At 41.6% G+C, this 16,181-nt stretch overlaps 1 protein-coding gene and 1 long non-coding RNA gene across 4 annotated transcripts in view; one reads left to right on the top strand and one right to left on the bottom strand.

The window, feature by feature from the left end:
* Positions 1-16,181, top strand: part of LOC125804591 (uncharacterized) — a 349,596-nt gene that overhangs the window by 131,124 nt on the left and 202,291 nt on the right. The window lies entirely within an intron of this gene.
* LOC103024772 (thrombospondin type-1 domain-containing protein 4) overlaps positions 1-16,181 on the bottom strand; it is a 114,238-nt gene that overhangs the window by 52,552 nt on the left and 45,505 nt on the right. The window lies entirely within an intron of this gene.

The following is a 16,181-nucleotide window of genomic DNA, read 5'->3' as shown; positions in this document are numbered from 1 at the left end:
ATTATGTCACACATTTTCAAAACGTTTCGTGGAACATTACTTCTGTAACATTTCTGTACAAGCTTACCTTCCTGTTTAAGAAAAGCATTTAGACAGCACAAAGACATTAGTTGGGGAGTTATTTAATCTAACTCATTATTATATTGATCATTTATTGTTTCTTCTGAAACTGGGGTATTAATAAGAGCTTAAGTTGCCTTGGTTGGAGTTCCATCATTCCAGGGAACACAGTTCCACTGCTCCACAGATCAATGCTGGGGGCTTTATATCCCTCTAGCCTCTGCCTCGCATTAGACATGGTGCAACGTGTCATGATTAGAGCTTAGATTCTCTGCCCGAACCCGACCAGACCTGAGGCCCGACCCGAAATCGGTGCCGACCCGAAATAAGGTGCCAGCAACTTAAAGTAGCTGAATGTGTTCATTAGAAGGGGTTCCAGAGACTTTTGGACAGTAACAAATAAGATTCAAAAGGAAAAGGTTTCTATACAGAAATGAGTGTTTAAAAAGTTCTGTCCAACTCCCACAGCAGTTTCCAGTGGGAAGAACAGCAGTGGCCATATTTCACTGCAGCTCAGGCAGACCAGACCCTGCTGGGATTATTTATAATACCCACAATGTTCTCTCCATCACAGATCACCACACCCCCACGCCCTATATCCCTCCACAGACCCGTCAGTGGGGCGAGAGAACCCCTCCATCCCTCCCCGTCCGACATCCCTACAACAGCATCACACCAAAACACACTGGAAGAATGTTTTAACCAGATGAATGCGGAGAAAAGTGAAGAAGAAAGATACAGAGAGCATGAGAGAAGAAGCGAGAAGAGGAGGACAGAAAGAGAGAGAGACTAAAAGAGAGAAAAAGATAAAAAGAAAAAGAGAGAGAATACATAGAAAGAAAGAAAGAGAAAGAAAGAAAGAAAGAAAGAAAAAGCAAAGAGAAAGAGGAAAGGGAGATATAGAGAGACGTGGAATAGAGCAACACGTGGAAAGAGAGAAAGAAGAGCAGGAAGACAGAAAGACAGAGAGAAAGAAAGGGTATAAAAAAAGAAGAGTGTGCTTGGAAATAAACTGAGAGTGAGACAGGAAGGGAACAAGGAGAAGAAAGAGAGAAAGGGGAGAGAGAGAGGAGAGAGAAAGAAAGAAAAAAAAATAGAAAAAGATATTGAGTGTGAGACAGGGAGAGAAAGAGTAAACGAATAAAAGAGCGAAAGAGAGAAGGAGGGAAGGAGAGCAGGAGAGAGATGAAGAGATAGAGAAGGAGAGCATACAGAGAGAAAGACAGAGAGAGGGAGGGGGAAGAGACATGCATATGTTATCAGGATCACACTGTGAGGGAACGGCTGAAGAACCGCTGAACTGAAGAAGATACAAGCCAACTAAACAAATCACTTCCACACATCACTTCCAAACACGATCACCAGAGCAGCACAGCTCCATCTGACCATCTGCCTGAGCACACACACACACAAACACAAACACACACACACACACACAAACACACACACAAACACACACAGACACACCGCTGTTGCTTAACTCCTCCTGGGGCTTCTGAGGAAAAGCCTCATGGTTTTCTGCCTGAAGTTGCCTTCAGTAGGAGATTAATGGAGGTCAAGGTGATCAGCAGTGTGATTCTTAAACCACACACAGCTCAACTCTGAGACAAATAGTGAAATCACACCTCACACTAGTATAATTCTGCTCTCTACTCACCCTCCAGATTGATGGAGATCAATCCAGATTGTGTGGATATGCTTGACATTTTGTTTAATGACTCCTGTAGCTCAGTGTTTACAAACCAATTAGACCAATTGGAAACCCTCAAAGCTTTATAGAATCATTAAGGATTATATTTTCAGTAGTAACTGATAAAATGATCAGGAAGTGTCATCAGATAATAAAGAAATATGCAAAGTTCTCTGTAAAGTTGTATTTCCAAATCTAGGGTGTGTACTTTTAAAAAAGTGGGATTTTTTTGGTATAATAGACTTGATTCAGGCTAACACTGCTGGCGGGGCATAACGCTAGCTAGCTAAATACAGATAAAGTTACATAAAATCCACATTAATTGGTTTATTATGTTGATTGGCATGGTAGATTTTACTGAACTCATCTTGCACTCATTTGTGTAGTTTCAGTGTCCTCAGCCTGGCAACCCGAGTGAGCTTTGCATCTGTGGAACGGTAAGAAGGGCAAACAAATCTCTCCTGTGTTTTGAAATTGGACTATTATAGCCATTTCACAGTATGATAGTAATTTTGGTTGCTTTATTACACTCTACAAATAACACGATTTTATTCTTATCTCAATATTAACACAATTTATATATGAGACAGAATATCACTTCACAGATTGCAATATGCTACAGGAAGCGAAGGAGGCAACATTGTGCTTTTGTTCCATTACACCAAAAAAAAAAAAATTACAGGAAACAAGCACACTGGTTTGATTCTTCAATCAATTAAACTAGGCTCTATATTAATTTAAGCGATTTTAAGACTTTCTCCTTCAGACTGCAGGAGTGTCCAGCACAGATCTCAGAGACTCAGAGTAACATTAAGTTCTTCTAACAGTTACGAGGGATGTGGGTGCTCTTAAAGTCACTTTTCTAAGTCTCCAGACATCTCTCAAACCCTGCTTTCACTCTGTGTTCTGTCAATCATCGTGACTGTACTGATATGGCTTTCTCATAAATCCATCAGCAACTGCACGAGTAGAACGGAGATGTCAGTCATACATGACCCACTGAAATGACACAGAGCTGCTTATATGTGATTATATGTTTGATATGTTTTAACATACTTTTATTCTTTTTTTTCTGCAACTTTTCCTAAAATGAGTTTCCTGAGCAGAAGAGCGTACCAACGCCCTTCTGGGAAAGCCACTGGAAGTAGCAGTAAACTTGACCATGTGCTGAAAAACAGACAAACCTGAGTGAAGGAACAGGTCCAAAAACAAGGCTGTAATTTTACAGCACCGGGGAACTTAAAGAAGCCACACAAGGGTACGCTGGACATTCAGAGGACACACAAAGCTGTGTTTTCTCTAGAAGCCCATATCACCCTTGACCCCGGGCAGATGAACATCAATATGTAGCATAGCGCTGCACATCGGAGCTCTGATCTATGACACATTCTGCCGAATCGATGCCATTTCCCCCCCCCCAAGAAATTACCTGTATTAATGGGCAGACAAAATAATTTTAAAATACATTTTATTATTAAGCACATTGTCTTTAACATTGACCTAATTGAAAAAGTAAGACATGTAATTAAAAATAATAATTAAAAACTACTTAAAACACAGAAAAATAGTACTTGTTACCTGTCTCTAACTATAAATTTTACCATGAAATATAATTATTAAAATCCTTCAGAGATGTAATTTTTTTGCATTGTTGTATGACTCCAAATCCCATCTACACATAAAAAAAATATATTTTTTTTATACCCATTTTTAAAATCTGGAACATTCTACAAGTCACATCTACGACAGAAAGTGACATCAGTTGGTTCTTCTGAGAACCATAGGAAGACCAGAATAAGGTTTGTTTAACATTTGTCTTGTTTGTTTTTCTGTATAATTGATTGTATAATAACTATGACACAGGAGGTCAATCTCAACACTCTGTCTTTTTACCTAAATTAATTCTTAGACTTTGTTTATTTTTAAAATACAAATTTTGGGCAAATCACTAGAATGTGCTCAGTGTTCTCATGCTATTAGCATAGCCGCCATTTAGTTATTTTTCATGTTTTTGCTAATTCTATGCAAACGATTAACAGGAGTGAGTGCCAGTAACAGGAAAGAGTTCCAGTAACAGGAGTGAGTGCCAGTAACAGGAAAGAGTTCCAGTAACAGGAGTGAGTTCTAGTAACAGGAAAGAGTTCCAGTAACAGGAGTGAGTGCCAGTAACAGGAGTGAGTTCTAGTAACAGGAAAGAGTTCCAGTAACAGGAGTAAGTTCCAGTAACAGGAGTGAGTTCCAGTAAAAGGAAAGAGTTCCAGTAACAGAACTGAGTGCCAGTAACAGGTAAAGTAACAGAGTAACAGGAAAGAGCCAGTAACAGGAGTGAGTGCCAGTGACAGGAGTGAGTTCCAGTGACAGGAGTGAGTTCCAGTGACAGGAAAGAGTTCCAGTAACAGGAGTGAGTGCCAGTAACAGGAGTGAGTGCCAGTGACAGGAGTGAGTTCCAGTGACAGGAGTGAGTTCCAGTGACAGGAAAGAGTTCCAGTAACAGGAGTGAGTGCCAGTAACAGGAGTGAGTGCCAGTAACAGGAGTGAGTGCCAGTAACAGGAGTGAGTGCCAGTGACAGGAGTGAGTTCCAGTGACAGGAGTGAGTTCCAGTGACAGGAAAGAGTTCCAGTAACAGGAGTGAGTGCCAGTAACAGGAGTGAGTGCCAGTGACAGGAGTGAGTTCCAGTGACAGGAGTGAGTTCCAGTGACAGGAAAGAGTTCCAGTGACAGGAAAGAGTGCCAGTAACAGGAGTGAGTGCCAGTAACAGGAGTGAGTGCCAGTGACAGGAGTGAGTGCCAGTGACAGGAGTGAGTTCCAGTGACAGGAGTGAGTTCCAGTAACAGGAAAGAGTTCCAGTAACAGGAGTGAGTGCCAGTAACAGGAGTGAGTGCCAGTAACAGGAGTGAGTGCCAGTAACAGGAGTAAGTATTGTCTCCTGGTTTATTGATTTATTAATGTGAATATTAGTTAATGTAAGCCACTTTTTTCCAATTCTGTTTGGTTCATAATTTATCAATTTGTTTAATAAATTGCATGGTAATAAATTTGATCAATTTCAGTTGTGGACCTTCTTTAGGTTTTTTAAGATAAAAATGGCTTTGCATATTTTGAAAAAATACAATGTGCATGCATATATAGTGTTTTTTGTGTTATAAATATATATAATCCTTGAACATGCAGTCAAACCCTTCTTTAAAATGAACACTTTCTTGAGAGAAAATCAAGGTAATTAGTGGACTTTTAAACATGCTTTGTAAATGTCACTAGTTGTGGCACTTTTCTATGGGGTACTGTTAGTAAGGCTACATGATACAGTACATGATACAAGTACTGTATGACAACTGTTAAAAGCATGCATAAACATTTATAAACACTTATTTCAAAAGGAGGAATTTGTTTGTTTAATAAAAGAATTACTGGCTTCTGTGATCTAATGTGACTAATGTGACCTCCATTAGGTGAAAGATTTTTTTAAGACATTATAAATATTGGCACTCCTGCATTTTTACAGTATGTACTATAGATTAATCTACCTTCACTCTAGTAATCAGTCTTATTCATATTTGTTCTACATTAAAAACACGCGAATGAATTTGTGCATGTAAAATAAATAAAAAAAATGCCACATGTGCTTCAGACAGTGAATCAAAACAACTGGCCCACATACAAGCATCTCACAGACCTCAGAGACCTCAATCATAATCCATGCATGAGACCCCAAAAACAGAGGATTCGTCCTGCTGATCTTCCTGAGAGCCGTGAGGAATTCAGGCCAACAGAAGGAAAAACACAGACAGCAAAAAGAGAGAGAGAAGAAGACTCCCACACTATCCCACTACTGACCATAAATCAATACATACAATCAGTTCATCAAATAAAAGTTGGTTAGGTTCAATCTAATATACTTTTCTGAGCATGTTCAAAAATACTGACCATCTAAACACTGTATTAAATAAAAATCCTGTTTAATTGGATGTAGTCTAGCAAAAATGTTATATACATATTTGAACAATGATTTTCTTTTTTTATCTGAATTCAAAATAATAATTTAAAAAATATCATTATCATTAAAAAATATCAGTATCATTAAAATGTCTTTCATAATATAATATCATTCAGTTCAATTCTGTGTAAACCTGAAATATTTAGTTTATTTCATTTTCTGCATATAACCCTAACTCATGATCCACAGTCCTGCCTGAAAAACATATTTCCATAAGTCTGCGCTGAGAGGGTTTTAGTATGGGACTGCATATTTAAAGTTCCGCTTAGCTTCATATGCCAGACAGCATTTTTCAATTTGGACAGACTCCACACAGAGGAAAATACAGATGTGCAGCTGGACCATGCTGGAAAGTGAAGAAGAAGAAAGAGAGAACTGCCTGCCTATATCTGAGTAGATGACCTTATTAAAATGTCATAGAACAAAGTCAGTATGACTCCCAAGATGGCGGCGTGTTAACACGCAGCGGCCGCTCCGGGTCCGTTAAATGGTGCTTTTGTGTTACTATTTGTCGTTTTTTCCGTTTATTTCCTGCAAATATGTGCATCGGAACACCCGTGCACATGTTCTACCACCGCCAGACCCTGCTACAGTGGAGAAACCAGCCAGAAAACACGCTACCGGACGAGGTTCTGCAGACGCTACTTGAGCTTAGTCTGCTAAGAGACCCAGGCCGCCAGCCCGCGGTGTTTCCTGACGCCGGAGCCCAGCGGAAGTGCCATCGCAAGCGGTGCGAGCGTAAGCGGAAGCGCGGAAAGAGAGCCGGGATCCGCGCAAGGCTAAAGGCTAGTTCTAGCCGGCCGGCTATACCATCGCTCTTTCTTGCAAACGTCTGTTCCCTTGACAATAAACTGGAATACATCCGACTCCAGCGAACTACCCAGCGTGAGTTCAGAGACTGCTGTGTTTTGGTTTTTGTGGAATCGTGGCTTAACGACAACATTCCGGACAGCGCCATTCAGCTAGCCGGGCTAACCGCGTTCAGAGCCGATAGAAGCGCGGCTCTATCCGGGAAGACCCGCGGTGGAGGCGTGTGTGTTTACATCAACACGGAATGGTGTAACAACGCTGTGACTGTCGCCAAACACTGCTCTCCGCTGGTGGAGTTCCTGATAGTCAAGTGCAGACCTTTTTATTTAGTACGGGAGTTCTCCGCCGTGCTAATAGCTGCTGTCTACATTCCACCCAGCGCTAGCATTGGTGCTAATGCTAAAGAGGCTCTGTGTGAACTCTATCGGACTATCAGCGATCTGCAAAACAAACACCCAGACGGACTGTTTATTATCGCCGGAGATTTCAACCACGCAAATCTCAAGTCGGTGCTCCCTAAATTCCATCAACATGTGGACTTTGCAACGAGAGGAGCGAGCGCGTTGGATCTTGTTTACACAAACATCCCCAGCGCGTACCGGGCGGAGCCCCGCCCCCACCTCGCTTTCTCGGACCACATGTGTGTTTGGCTGACACCAACATTCACACCACTCATCAGACGCTCCAGACCAGTTCAGAAGCAGGTGAAAACCTGTCCGGCAGGCTCCATCTCTGCCCTTCAGGACTGTTTTGAGTGCACTGCATGGGACATGTTTAGGGAGGCTGCTACTGAAGGCGATTCTGTTGATTTGGAGGAGTATGCTGCATCAGTCACTGGCTACATCAGCAAGTGTATTGATGATGTCACTGTCTCCAAGACCATCACCACACGCCCAAACCAGAAGCCTTGGATGACTGCTGAGTTACGTGCGCTGCTGAGGACCCACGACTCCGCCTTCAGAGTGGGTGACAAGGTGGCCCTGAGGAAAGCGAGAGCCGACCTGTCAAGAGCTATCAGAGTGGCAAAGCGCGCACACGCCCAGAGAATCCACAGCCACTTCAAGGACACGGGTGACGCGCGGCGCATGTGGCAGGGCATCCAGGCAATCACCAACTACAGGACAATGCCACCGTCCTGTGAACGTGATGCCTCCCTCCCTGATGCCCTAAACAACTTTTATGCACGGTTTGAGGCACAAAACAACACGATGGCGAGAAAGACCATGCCCAAGCTGGACGAGCAGGTGTTGTGCCTGACTGCAGTGGATGTGAGGAACACTCTGCGCAGAGTCAACCCACGAAAAGCTGCAGGACCAGACAACATCCCCGGCAGAGTGCTCAGGGAGTGCGCAGACCAGCTGACAGATGTTCTCATGGACATCTTCAACATCTCCCTGTGCAGCGCCACTGTCCCAACGTGCCTCAAGTCCACCACCATCGTCCCTGTGCCGAAGAAGTCCACAGTGTACTGCCTCAATGACTACCGTCCCGTTGCACTTACACCCACCATCATAAAGTGCTTCGAGAGGCTAGTCATGAGGAACATCAAGACACAACTGCCCTTTTCACTGGACCCCCTGCAGTTTGCGCATCATCCCAATCGCTCCACGGACGATGCCATCACCACCACCCTTCATCTCTCCCTCACCCACCTGGAGAAGGACACTTATGTCAGAATGCTGTTTATAGACTTCAGTTCAGCATTCAACACCATCATCCCACAGAACCTCACCAGGAAGCTAAGCTCGCTCGGCCTCAACACCCCCCTCTGCAACTGGATCCTGGACTTTCTGACGGGGAGACCCCAGTCAGTCCGGTTCGGGGGCAGCACCTCCAGCACCATCACACTGAACACGGGGGCCCCCCAGGGCAGTGTCCTGAGTCCTCTGCTGTTCACCCTGCTGACTCATGACTGTGCTGCAAAACACAGTTCTAACAGCTTTATCAAGTTCGCCGATGATACAACCGTGCTGGGTCTCATCACCAAAGGCGACGAGTCAGCATACAGAGAGGAGGTGCAGCGGCTGACAGACTGGTGTACAGTCAACAACCTTCACCTGAATGTGGACAAGACAAAGGAAATGGTTGTTGACTTCAGGAGAGCACAACACACCCACTCTCCACTCAACATCGACGGGTCCTCTGTGGAGATTGTTAAGAGCACCAAGTTCCTTGGTGTCCACTTAGCAGATAACCTCACCTGGACCCTGAACACCAGCTCTACAGCCAAGAAAGCCCAGCAGCGTCTCTACTTCCTCCGGAAGCTGAGAAAGGCCCGTCTCCCTCCACCCATCCTCACACTCTTCTATAGAGGGACCATTGAGAGCATCCTGAGCAGCTGCATAACTGCCTGGTTTGGGACCTGCACCGTCTCTGACCGCAAGACCCTCCAGCGTATTGTGAGGACAGCTGAGAGGATCATCGGCATCTCTCTCCCCTCCATCACGGACATTTACACCACCCGCAGCATCCGCAAAGCAACCAGCATTGTGAATGACCCCACTCATCCCTCACACGAACTATTCTCCCTCCTGCCTTCGGGAAGAAGGTACTGCAGCATCCGGTCCAGCACGACCAGATTCTGCAACAGCTTCTACCCCCAAGCCATCAGACTCCTTAACTGCAGAGACTTAACTGATGGTTTTTCTGTACATGCACACACACTCTTACCCCACTTACCCCAGAAAATGGAAAGCACTAAAAACCCTACTACCTCACTGGACTCTATTGCACACTGTGTAATAGAGTAATTACTACCTCACCTGGTCCTTTTTGCACACTGCAAAATTTGCACACTGTCTTGTTATTTATTATTCTTTGTCTGTATGGTGTTGTATTGTCTGTCTGCACTTTTGTACTGTTGCACTATTGTTCTGTCTAAACTGTGTTTATGTGCACCATGGTCCCTGGAGGAACGTTGTTTCGTTTCACTGTGTCGTTTGACAGTATTTTAAGTTATTATTTAATGTATAAATAGTAAGTATGTAAGTTTGGTTTGGGGAAAATGCTCAGATGGTAATTTCTGTGTTTTTCAAAATATAATGCGGACCAGATTAAAAGGCGCACTTTCAATAACTACTAATGCTAATGCTGCTCCAGCAGTGCTATCTGAGGTTAGCAGCAGGATACAGGCCGATAATACTCACCTCTGAACAGGAAAAGAGCTAGTGCTATGCGGGTAATGCTAATACTGCTCCAGCAGTGCTATCCGGGGTTAGCAGCAGGGTACAGGCCAATAATACTCATCTCTAAGCAGCCAAGGAGCTAGGGCTCAGTGCAGTTACTGGCTAATGCTAATGCTGCTCCAGCAGTGCTACAGTCCGATAATACTCACATCTGGCCGGCCAAAGAGCTAGCGCTTCACGCGATTAGCAGAAAGAGCTAATACTACTGGATAACTAAACTGAAACTCCTGTATAACTCTGTACTTCAGCTGAGTGGCTTTTCTGCTCCTTACAACCTGACTGGTAAAATTCATGCACTGACTATTTTTGGGAAAATTAAAACATTTTAAGTGTGCCCTATAGTGCACAAAAAAATATGGTAACATGCCTGTTTGCATCCTGTTATTTTGAGTCAGGATAAAAGTAGCTGAGGTACTTCAGTTTGTTTGGGATTTGAAAAGAAGTACAGATCCCTGTACAGCATGTTTGCCTACTTGGCTTTGACATGTGCTCCCTTTCAATGGATACTGACACTGAAAAAAGCTGTGGTCATAAAGCCGGCTCATGTATCCACCTGTAATTTCAACACTGGTGATGATGTGCTGCTTTCCAGTATCAACAACACAGAATTTCCTTAAGCCATTGTTGTTGTTTTTTTGTTTTTTTTACCAATTTAATAGTTTAAAACAACTAACTTTAATGCCTTTTACTAGTGGACTGGACATATGTGCACATACACTTTTACACCAAAGTATTTCTGTGGGCCCAATACTTTTAGGGTTTGATATGGTTTCATACAGGAAAACCACAAGTGGAACAAAATGTGTCACAACAAAGCAAGTGAGCACGCAATCTTTCCTGACTGATCAGAGCTGTCTGGGGCGGGAGTAAGAAAGTAAATACAGGAAGAAGTTCCTGTGTTTTGCTTTGTATTTCAATGCAATAATGCATGCATCAGAAGCAGAAATTGTATTTGTTAATACCTGTAGTAATTAACTGGGTAATAAAGCAGTTTAAACTGCACTGTAGAGGTTGTTTTGGTCCAAACTCGAGTGTGATTACTGTTTTCACACCTGCCAAAATGAACTGAAATGAAAGAGAGCAATTTAACTAGCGTCTGTTTTATATGGACTACAGGCTCAGCATCATGGCTTGCATTCGTTTTGGACCTTCCTCCACTCATATGCACTATATCAGGGCCAGCTAAGGACTTCATGCCAGGGCTTGGTGTCAACTAAGCGTTGATTGATGGGTGTAAAGCAGTTGCTCCCAATAACCTCACAGAAAGTATTCGTAAATATAACAGCAGTGATTAAAAAATCACGATAACCGTGTGCAGTTTAAATGTTTTATGGCCATTTACTTCAAAACAAGAATAAGCAATTATTAGTAATTTTTTGGTACGTTTTGGTAGTTAGCTAGCTAGTTAAGTTTCTTGGTCTACCAATATAAGGTGCAACGGACCCCAGAGGCTGCAGCTGAAAAAAATAAGAAAATAAAAGTTTAAAAAGGCTAATTTCAGCTCCCCAACACAGAGGAATTAAGGAATAGACAAAAATAATTGACTTCTGCATCACCTGCCCACTTTCTGAAGACATATAATGTCCTAAGTTTAACTAGTTAAGCAGCAGCTAGGTTGCTGAACTTTAGTGCTCCACTTCTATACATCTAAATCAGATAAATTGTCCCAATTTTTAGGGGAAGGATTTCACCCCTCTCTCACCCAGGGTTTCTCTTGAAAACTAGGGGTAGGTTTACAAAGGAGAAATGGGATTAACAAATCATGTGGTCGTTCATCTTAAGTGTCTGGATCTACTGTAGTGTCATCTCTACTAGCATTACTTTTTCTTTTTTCACCCTCAGCTCAGCCTGGTGTTCAAGCCTGTACCCTTTCCAAACCTGAAAGCTGAAGTCAAATTGACTTGTCACTTCGAGGCGCAGCTGAACGAGAACAAGGCTTTAGGAGAAGTGAGGCTAATTCGCTATTTAAACATACGCCAGAGCTGCCAAAACACTGATCAACTCCTCCTCCCTATGGAAGCTCTCCTATGGTCGGCCTGTAGCCGGACTGTCTCAGACTTAATCACTTAAGGCTTAGTGGAGCGGGAGGAAGCTTGAAGGCAGCATCTGCACGCTGGAATAAAGTGAAACTTTCACCAGTCTGAATTCCTGGCGTCAAGAGGGTTTTAGTATGGAACTACACATTTACAGTTCCGCTTAGCTTCATATGCCAGACTGCATTTTTCAATTTGGACAGACTCCACACAGAGGAAAATACAGATGTGCAGCTGGGCCATGCTGGAAAGTGAACAAGAAGAAAGACTGAATAGCTTTCTTCTTGAATCTACAAATCTTTTTTGAGAGGAAGAGGGTACAACACACTGTAGTTTTTCTCAGTGAACCAGATAATTCAACCCCTTATACTCACATAATCACACAATTCTTTACTCTCTTAACCCTCCTATTATGTTCATTTGTCAGGAACAGCAATTGACCCGTTTTAAAGTTTGAAGATCTAGGAAAAATCAAGTAATACCATAAATATAGAACTGGAGAAATAAACGGAGAAGCTGCAGGACGCAGTACAGTAGAGCTGAGAGCGCTAGGTGAGGACAGATGTGCAAATGCACCCACAGATTGTCTTGTTTCTGTAAAAAAAAAAAAAGTATTGCTAACAGAATAATAGTACTCTCAGAAGCAGATTTACAAATTTACTTGAAATTTACAATTGTAAATTTATTGTCTAATGCAAGGTATTGGCTAAAGGGGAATGATCATGGTTCAGGTAATACTTTTAGGATTAAGTACTTGTTTGGATAAAGCACTAACAAAAAAAAATCAAAACATAAAATCAAATCAAATTCTCATAGCAATACTTCAAGATGTAGTTTAACGCCTTCTCTGGACAGTAAATACAATTAGTCCAACAAAAACAGAAATAAACTTTGAATTAATAGGTGTACCAAAACATTAGATTTCTTTTTTTGGATTTCTTCCAGTTTTTTTTACTAACTATTGGTTGCATCCACTTATATGCAAGTCATTAGTCATTGACTGGTATGCACATCCAGAGTGAGGTAAAAAAAAAGCAAACAAACAAAGGTTTGGTTTTAACTGGCCCATTTTATATAGATGCAACCAGCACTGACCTGACATGATTAAGAGCATAAACCCTGTCTTAAGCAACATTAGCACCATAGCTCCATTTGGAAAGCTAATGATGACGACAAACTCTTTTTCAACTTTTTCCATTTTTGGTGAAATGGAGGATACACCACAGATTACATCATCAACAGCAGGAGTTGTACCATGGCTCTCTATTCTTTGGTTCCAGTTGGGAACAAACTTTTCAGGTTGCAGAACCTATTTTTGTTGGTAGAAATGCAGAGAATGTTTCAAAGATAGTTACGCAAACCAGATCGGAGCCTGTTTAGCATCTTGGTGGAATTGGCTATGGTAAATTCCCCCCTTGGATAGGCTTGGACCCACTACAAACTTGACCAGAAACAAAATGGTAAAATGTGTCTACCAGTTTTTTACTGAACTATCACTTTAAGTTCTCCATTTATACTGAAAAATCCTCATTTGTTAAATACCCCCAGCTTAGGTCTACTGTTCAAGAGCCATTTCCGGACCGGGGGGCAATTAAAGCAAGGGGTAAGGAGATGAGGAGGCAATGAGCCAATCTTCCCGAGGCTTTTGGGAAAGTTTCTGCTGTGTGTGTGTTCATGTCTGTCTGTGACCTCAATAAACAACCTCTACACTGTATCTCAGCGTGTATGAGAACATATATGTACAGTATGGTTTCAATGAGAGTTTCCAGTTGTGGTGGTGTGTTTCTCTCAGACGTTGGTGAGCTGTCAATCAGAGAGAAACACAGGTCCAAAGCCTATAAACAGCACAGAAAAACCACAAACACACACACACACTGTCACACATACACACTCACACACTATCTTTCACACATATACACTCACACACACACACATTGCAACATGGCAGCATTTAAAAGTAGAAATGTTCAGGTTTTGAAGTTTTGATTATGCAAATTATTCATATAGTAATACTTCTAGATCTTGTTTTATGTCTCTGCAGCCCTTCTTAGCTCTCTCTCTCTCAATCACACACAACTAAGCACAAGTGCGCACACACACACACACACACACACACATTGTTTTGTTAGTTTGGGCTTTGTTCCACAAATCATTGTGGTCCTGGTACGAATTTCCTATGGGGCAAGTTTAAGTTAATTCAATACCAAATGGTTGTAAGTTGAGAAAAAGCTGCTGTAGGTCCACACATTTAAATGACATGTGGCATAATGTAATCATACTGGAACACACACTCACTCACACAGAAATAAATAACACTCTTCTACCCTGTTGGTCTGTCTCTAGACTGGATACAAGATGAGATACAGCTGGGTACTAAGGCATATAAGTTCCGTATGGCATCCTACGGCACATTTACCCACAGATGTTGCAGCTGGACCTTTAGATCCTGCACACTTGTAGTCTGCCAAAGCTGCCATTTCAAGGGACTTCCAGTCCCTTGTAAAAAAGAAGTATACTTAGGTTATGTTAGTTTGGAACCAATAATTTGAACTTAATTACTACTTATTTGTAATCGCCACTATTTAATATAATTTAAGTATATTTGTGTGAGCTGTCCGACTGAACATTAAAAATCTATATATAAACACAATAATAGTGTACTTGAACTATATGAGCAATAATTCAAGTATACTTTTTCTACTTATACTTACATTTTTACCTACTTAATCTGTAATTCAGTCTACTTTGAAAAAGTATACTTTATTTGGCTGTGCTGATTTAATACGGGTAATGTACTTAGTAAAAATATATGCTTAGTAATATATGCTTATTTTATAAAACTGTGCTTTTTATGATAAAACTATACTTTTACTAAATAAGTCTTAAGAAGTTTATATTTCTGCAACAAAACTCTACTTCAGTCAAATTTGCGACAAAACAATAATTTTGTGTTGACAAATTAAAACTGTGATAATGAACATTTATGTGTGTCACGTGGTCCCTGTCTGTTCTCATGTTTCTGTGTTTATTTACCTTTTCTGGCCCTGTATCATGTCTGTGTTATATCCCCACGTGACCTGTGCTTCTCTGTGTCTCCTGTCTTAGTAGTTTTCCACTCACCTGTGTTCATTTGTAGCTCCGCCCTTTAGTCCCAGGTGTTTCCTGTTTCCCGTGTTTGTCCACCACTATTTAAAGTCCGTGTTCCCTTCTCTCGTGTCGATCCTTGTACGTTTTTACGTCTGTTAGTGGTCCTCGTGTTTTTCTATTATGCTCAGTCCTGGTTTCCTTGTTAAGTTTATTCCATGTTTATTTTGTGTTCATTTTTGTTAATAAATGTTTGTATAGTTTGCATTTGCGTCCGCCTCCTCGTCCTTCCCGCACCACACGTGACAGAAGGATCGACACGAGAGAAGGGAACACGGACTTTAAATAGTGGTGGACACACACGGGAAACAGGAAACACCTGGGACTAAGGGGCGGAGCTACAAATGAACACAGGTGAGTGGAAAACTACTAAGACAGGAGACACAGAGAAGCACAGGTCACGTGGGGATATAACACAGACATGATACAGGGCCAGAAAAGGTAAATAAACACAGAAACATGAGAACAGACAGGGACCACGTGACAGTGTGTTAAATTTATACCTAAAAAGTTTGCTTTCGTTTTTGTTTAGTGTCAGTAAAAGAACTGTAAAAAAAATGTGTAGCAATGAGATATATTGCTTTTGTTTGCCCCAGTTTTTATACACTCAAAATGAATGTGATGTTAAATCTATATTTAAATCACATTTTGAATAGATTTTTAATGTTCAGTCGGACAGCTCTAAATAGTGGCGAAAATAACATACGACTAGTATACTCAATATGAATTTAGTGCACATTTATGTCATTTTATTTACAAATAAGTAGTAATTAAATACTAATTATTGGTTTCAAAAAACATAACTTAAGTATACTTCTTTTTCACAAGGGGTCTCTGTCAGGAACGATTCATTTAATGCTTTATAATGTTCTTGGATGTAGATTGTTATGTAGTAGATGTCATGTAGCCTCATGAATGCCACACTTTAGTGATACCTCATGTTTACTTTCAATAACTAAAACGTACATTTTTCATTACATGAAATATTCCTATACTCCCCAATAAAATTACAAGCCATAATAATGCCACAAATAAAATCACATGCAGCAAATCAGCAGATTTCAGAGGAATCCCCCCAAAGAAAATGCCCAGTTCTGCTTTTTCTTTCACCATGACCATACCACTGCCAGCTGCATGCGTTGGATTGTATGGTGGTGTAATTTATGATGCTGACCACCAGCGTGCGCCGACGCACTGCATTCCACAGCGGCCAAATCCCAGTGGCCTCTGTGCACAGTTCTGCAACTACAGCTAAAATACTCC

The sequence above is a fragment of the Astyanax mexicanus genome, chromosome 9 (genome assembly GCF_023375975.1).
Source record: "Astyanax mexicanus isolate ESR-SI-001 chromosome 9, AstMex3_surface, whole genome shotgun sequence".
Taxonomy (NCBI): Eukaryota; Metazoa; Chordata; class Actinopteri; order Characiformes; family Acestrorhamphidae; genus Astyanax; species Astyanax mexicanus.
This window is presented reverse-complemented; position numbering and strand designations above follow the sequence as displayed.